Genomic DNA, 7,369 nt, shown 5'->3' with positions numbered 1-7,369 from the left:
GGATCAACTGACCACCACCGTCATACGACAGTAACGTCAAACTCTAGCAAGCCAATCGTTACCGATTGATGTTGATCAGTTGATTATAAAATGAATCATCCCTTACGTATTCTTAAAAATGAGATTTAAACATGTGATCATCATGATCGACAGTTGTGATCGCATTATTGTCGGGGACACTCCAACAATCTCCCACTTGTCCTCGACAAGTGTGCGTCACCAATTCTTTTATCCTATTACTATCTCCCACTCAATTCAAGGTGACTTTCAGGTCGTACTTGCAAGTGATCATATCGAGAGTGGTTTTCTCGATCTGAAGAATAACTAATTTGACCGGAATTATCTACCATAGATACCTTCCGAGCGTGGCCACGCATTTCCAGTTCATTACTCCTCGAGTGGCCCTGAGATATTGTTTTAATCCTGACAAGGGGGTGGACAATTCCTATCGCACTATTCCCTTCGACTAGCCACAGCCATCATGACCCAAAATATGCCCATTTAACCCCATTTACGAAGGTCGTAGTAACATAAATCAAAGTTAATCTGAAACCATGCCACCTTAGGCGAACAGTCTTTAGTCAAAAGAATCGACTCATTAGAATACTATAGTAGCTCTCGCCACGACCAGGCTTTATAAATTTGCCAGAACACTATAAGCGGTCACTGCCCGACAAAGTGTTCCTAACAGTCTGCCTATGTGATCGACTAGTCACCTCACATGACTGTATGGCACTTGAACTTGCCATCAATCGCATCACACTCTAGTCACTTCAAGACGTCACCTCATACAAGTGACTATGGGCGAATACCATGTTAATTCGGGTTCACTTTAACGGGGTTCAATATTGTCTCTACAACCCGTTTGGTTGTAAAAAAGTATAAAAGGAGTTTTTAGATTTAAAAACTCGAACGACAAATGTGATTATTACATATGAATAGTCAATACCTGATTACTACTTCATATTTTTATATTTCATTTTAATTTTATATGTAGTTGTTCATCTCAATGCAATTAAAACGACATATGACATGACTCATCATGTTAAGCCTATGAGAAGGCATTGGTTAGTAGGTATTATCAACTTCTTGTACCTTACTCAACCTTACTACATACTCGTTTTCCATTGTAATGTATACATTTGCATTACAAAACTTTCTGAGTACGTGTCTAGATCCAATCTAGACATAGGCCCTCTAGCCTTAGAATAGCTCCCACTATTTTCACAGTGTGCATGACTCATCCCTCCTGCACATCCCATGATTGCAAGTGTACTCAATTTTTGTTGTAAATATTTCTCATGGTTCTTTATTGCCTAGAACGATTCTAGAATATCCATTTCTTAAATAACATAGCCACAATGGTATCTTAACCATCCGAATGTGTTTTGATTATGGTTTTGTCGGAAACCATGCGCAATCTCAATTGTCAATTGTCATTTGTAACACCCTTACACAAAATTGAATCAAAAACACTTTGTTTTACATCCTTAATGTTTCTGCAAGCACTAAAGGGTAATCTTTATGGCTTACTTGGTAACTATTACTAAATTCGATTTGAAACAATTTATCATACTCAAAGTATATGAAGTGCTATACATCATTACTCATTTAATTGATCCGGCAGCGGAAGCAAATGGAAACAATCAAATATGTTCAACTTGATTGAACTAATCATGAATCTTATCAACATAAGACTTCTCATTTGACGCTAATATCATGTAGATTTATCTACATAAATCTAGATATTAAAGATGTATTATATTACTCCAAGTCTTAAATCTTTCGTAATGATCAATATGTCATCCACATATAAGACTACTAAAATTTCCGTAACTCCCACTAAACTTCATGTATAAACACAACTTCTCGACTTATCGGGAAATTTTTTATACCATGATCAAATCATTGATTCCAACTCATTGATGTCCTACTAAAGACCCTCTCTTAAGTTTCACATTATCTTAGGATTGCAAGAATCTACAAAACTCAAGACATGTATTGAATACATTCATTCTAATTGAAGAAGTGGGTTTTAGATTCACTCGCTATATATCTCATAATGAAACACAATCCCTAAGAAGATCTAAATAGACTTAAGCATTTCAACTAGTGCAAAAACCTTTGCTACCAATCAAGCTTTGATATCTAATAATTCACTTGGAATTTATTTTGGATTTTCATGGCTCTAAGCCTTGTATTGAGTTGTGACTTAAACACTCTCATGTAAGTTATATGTTCATTACTTTCCAGAAGTAATCAACTTGAATCAAACAATTTCTTTGTAATTTACAAGCTATTTACTTTCTAAAAGTAACACTAATTCATCATCTTCAACAAGTGATGACTTTAACCTCGTAGGTTTTGAAGAAACAAAGTTTTACACAAAACGTCTCATGTAGCCAAGAAAGACCAGTTTCTTGCGACATAACATTCTTTGTGGCTCTTGAATAATTTCTCCCACTCTGTCTTCTAGAAATAAACTTGTATTCTAGAAAGACAGCTTCACGAGCCACAATCCCGTTGTACTCGTGATTATAGTAAGGAAAAATGAGCATTTGTTTCTTTTGAAAACTTACATACATGGTACTCTACCATTTCATATTTCATATGATTCGTTTTAGATGTAGTGGAAAAATAATTTAGACAAAATGATAAAATCCCCAAAAGGATCAGGTAACTCAAAGTAACTTGATCGAAGTCCAAACCATATTGAATAGCGTTTGATTTCTTATCCAACCACACATTATCCCATAATGTGTGTTAAGAGAGATTAACTTGTGATACTATATCACATTTCATTTGGCTTATATCAAAGTCTTCACTTTGATAATCCCATCACGACTAAATCGTGATTCTTTGAACTCTTTGAACTTTTTCAAAGATTTCTCTATTTACCTTATTAAGTGAACACATTAGCGTCAACTTAAATCGTTGGTAAAAGAAAATAATCAACCTATTTTGGATCAACGATTTACAACCCCGATCTCCTTTTCAACCAAAAGGCACGAGACATCTTGCTTTGAATACAAGATACGCATATACCATAAGATCTAATGGTTTCAAGAGTACTTGATAACTCTTTGCGTTCATCATTCCAGAATCTAAGGTTCAATCTTGGGTTACCAATTTGAGTCTTGCATCATCTACATGATTTATCATTCTAGTTTGGTATAGAATATAATCCCTTGATAATGGGCTAGCCATACATCAAATCATGGTGTATAGGGTCACAAAAGTGAAACCTCTTTTGTATCTTAACAAGTTTATATTCTTATTTAGAGTTTATGCACTTAATAGTCACAATTAAGTACAACTCTAAACCCAAAAACTAGATTGAGTACACAATGACTCTATCTCTCAACATCATTGTTGCTAGTCGTCATATTCTAATCAACCTATGTATCAAATACAATGATGAAAACCACCACCGGTTTCTAATATTGACGAAGTAGTACTAGCAAAATTTATGTCAATCAAATAAACATTTAATGAAGAAAGTCCTATTATATGTCCCACAACTAACTTGTTGATTCTTCAATAATTTGGGGTAGTTTCCTTTCTAGCGTCCAACAATTAAGACAATGGAAACTTTATCGGTCGGGATTGATAGGTTTAGTATTGTTATTCTCAATAACTTTACTTTTAACATTACCTTATATCAATTCCATTCTAATTTTACCCTTTTTAAAACCTTATCCATTTCTTAACGGTTTAAGAGAATGCTCCCACTAATTTCAATGAGTCTTTGCTAAGAGAAGCAAAATTGAAATTCATGAAGACTACTCTTCATTCGTTTGTTTAGTCTTAAAACATTCATTGAAGTGGTTGCGGTATTTTGGTCAATTTTGATTTCAAACAAATCTAGTTACCAAATCTAGCCGCAAATCTTACATTTGTAATCTAAATCGAACTAAACAAAATGGAATGAGTTTCAACCTCCAAAATACAAAATATTAACAATTAATTGTTTAACACAAACACTAACACGAGTTGTTCCGTCCACACACCATTACTTAAGCTATCGAGATATCATCCAAGCGTTGAGCCTAAATACTTCAAACGTTATCATCAGATACTTTCGCCTTAAACCGCAATGCATATGTAGCCCAAATGTCCTGCACCTCGTCAATTTGCTCATATCGTTGGGCTTTAATCATGATCTATATACAAAGTAACCAAAAGACACAATTACAATTATATACGTATCATCACAACGTGTAATTTAAATAAAATGAAGTAAATAATTGAAACAAAAAACAAAGGACGTTCGCTTGGAATAAAATTAATATATCCTCCTCTAATGATCTCCAACATATATCGACAAACATAATATCCACATAACACGGTCCCTAAGGGTTGCGTAGGACAAAAATAGAAATCATGTCAACTACAAGTTATAAACATACAAACTAACTACTTTTGCAGACGTGGTTGGCTATATGACAACCCACCACCAGTAGTCCATTAACCTTTACTTACCATTTCACTTCCACTTTCATGTCTCACTTTATAGATAGCTAACTTTCTCTATCTCTATCTTTTTAATCAATGAAAAAGAGAACCAAACCAGGTTGTTAACAAAAAGAAGATAACGGAAACAAAGCATGGGTTCCAGAAAGGGGAAATATACAAACACATGCCAATCCCAAAAAAATGAATAACCGTAAAGATGAAACATTATATTTCAATATCCGATAATACATATGCAGTTCAACAACCATATTGTAACATCTCGAGGAAATAATCATTTTTTATTAATTATTCCAAGCTTTATAATCTTAAATTTTCAGAACTTAAAACATGACTTTTTTCCGGGTTTGGACCGGAACGGACCGAAAACCGGAACCACTATGACTAAAGGACCGCAGATTATCTAATGTAGGAGATAAACATATTTTTAGTTGAAGAAGTAGTGAAGTACCTTTTTACTTTTCGTTCAAGCTGCTTTTGCTGACACTCGAGAAGTGGATCCATAGAGTTTCTCTTAGTAATTGCCCTGTATTAAATATATATATGTTATAGACTTAGCTTAATTATATTTGATTTAATTTACCAAAGCAAATGTAAAATTTATGAAATAATTGCAATTTCTTAAATCGTATACATGCTGAACTTAGATAGTAATAGTATCATTCAAAAATTTACGAGGCTCTAGACTTTCAGCTTGGTCACACCAATATATTACACTTTCCATTGGAGTAATGACAGCCAACATCCAATGTTTACTATCATTTATAAGATAAAACCATCAACACATCCTACTAATAAGTGGCATTGAATAATATAAATAATATATAGTAGTATGAAAAAACTGGTACATACCCTTCATAATATGGAGCAGAATTAAGCTTTCGACCCCTTCACAACCCTTACATGTCATAGCCTTAACAATATAGTCCGATCGAATATCTTCAGTTTCAAAATGAGTGAATTTGGGAAATGACTCGGGGCACAAGAATCCGGTCGAATATATGTAATTTGGAAGGTTTAAGGAGGATGAAAGGTAATAAGAAGTTTTAATGTATAAACGAACCCTACTGGTATAGTTGTAGTTTTTATTATTAAGAGTGTCATAGTGAGTGCTGATTGCATAATATGGGGTGAGCAAGGGCAAGCAGCATAGGAGAAGGTCAGCTTTCTCATTTGTGAGCCAACTATTTCTGAAACTTTTAAAAATCTGGTTCTTAGTGGAATTGGAACCATTAATGTGGTGGACGGAACAAAAGTAGAAGTGGGTGATCTTGGAAATAATTTTATGGGCATTGGTCATCTCTATTCAGCTATACATTCCTTGTATTCTACTACTCCGAGCTCTTTGAATAATAGGCTTCCTAAATTGCCTATATGTTCTGCTTTGTTAATTACTCATTTTATGAAACCAATAGATGTTAATTACTTATTTACGAGACCATATTTGAACTACTTGTGACTGGTAGACACCCTATCGAACCTAGACGAACAACCAAGGAACAAATCTACTAAATGGGGTATCAAGGTATCAGGACCCATCCAATTTATGAGACCAGAGTTTGACTTTTGGCCCAAATTAGATTATTTATCAAAATCTTTTTAATAGTTATCTGGCATTAGGCATTACTATTTCAAAAGTGCATACGGCAGTCTCAGGTTTGGCTTTCACATTATGTATTCAACTACTACATCAAAGTGCTAACTTCATAATCTCACTATAAAAATCCGATAGCATCATAATCATCTTCATCCATTAACAGTTTGATTTTGAGAAGAAATTTGCCAATACTATAATCATCATCCAACGTATCAAATCCCATAACTGTTACCATAGTAAATTTAGAACAGGCAATATTCTTCACACCTAAACTAAACAACTCAGCCTATAACAGAAGCAAATCAGGACAAATCAGGACAAATTAGGACATAATTTACTATGATTAACTCTAAGCAAATGATATACTTCCCTAAATTGGCCACAATCAAATCGAATCAAACATGAATTACAAAAAATGTATACCAACAACTATACAAAGTTTATATGACAAAATTTCATAATTTGTGTTTGATTCGTTTAATTAATTTTGAATTATCAAGATTTATACTAATATAACTATATAAATATATGCAAAGTAGAAGTTGTACCAATAAAGCGAGGAGCCTGCAGGACAGATAGGGTGACATACCGCGGCAGCTAGTTACGGCGTTGATGGCCACCAATGGCCTGTGCGTGTTGGTGACGGAAGGTGTGTGGTTGGTTGTTGGGACAAATTAAATGGGTTAAGGTAATTGGGATAGAACGACAAAGGGAGAATGGGTTGCGATGATTTACGTCAAGGCAAGGGAACGATGGCGTGGAGGTCGACGGTGATGGAAGTTGTAGTGATCGACGGTGATGGAAGCTGTGGTTGTTGGCATTAGAGTGAGGCAAGGGAATGAATGGGTTAGGGTGAGATATTTTTTGGCAACTAACGGCGAGTAGAGAAGCCGAATAGATTAAATTGATCTGGAAACATGGATTACAAATAGGACAGTCTAGACTGTCAACTGTACTCTTTTTGTTAAGCAAGACGGTTTATTTGACCAACCGTCATGGTTGTATACATAACAAGGACCTTTCACTTTATCAACCGTCCTGTATATTTGATCAAGAGAGGCGCCAAAAATATATGCATAATGGAAGACAGTTTCGTGTAAAACTGTCATCTAAAAGGCGTCATCTTTGCTTGAATTTGTAGTAGTGCTAGTTTAATCGAATTGAACATATTTGATTGATTCTATTTGCTTCCGCTGCCGAATCAATTAAATAGGAAATGATGTATAACACTTCATATACATTGAGTATGATGAATTGTTTCAAATCTAATTTAAGTAATAGTTACCAAGTGAGCCATAA

The 7,369-nt window shown here is 34.5% G+C and overlaps 1 long non-coding RNA gene across 1 annotated transcript; it reads right to left on the bottom strand.

Moving 5' to 3' along the window:
• Positions 1-3,845: 3,845 nt before the first annotated feature.
• Positions 3,846-7,078, bottom strand: LOC141634374 (uncharacterized). Its single transcript, XR_012539102.1, has 3 exons — positions 6,619-7,078; positions 4,925-4,999; positions 3,846-4,163 (listed from the first exon to the last, which is right to left on the bottom strand). It is a non-coding gene; the product is annotated as an uncharacterized LOC141634374 (long non-coding RNA).
• Between the last annotated feature and the right edge of the window lie 291 nt (positions 7,079-7,369).

The sequence above is a fragment of the Silene latifolia genome, chromosome Y, assembly GCF_048544455.1.
Source record: "Silene latifolia isolate original U9 population chromosome Y, ASM4854445v1, whole genome shotgun sequence".
In the NCBI taxonomy this organism is placed as follows: domain Eukaryota; kingdom Viridiplantae; phylum Streptophyta; class Magnoliopsida; order Caryophyllales; family Caryophyllaceae; genus Silene; species Silene latifolia.
This window is presented reverse-complemented; position numbering and strand designations above follow the sequence as displayed.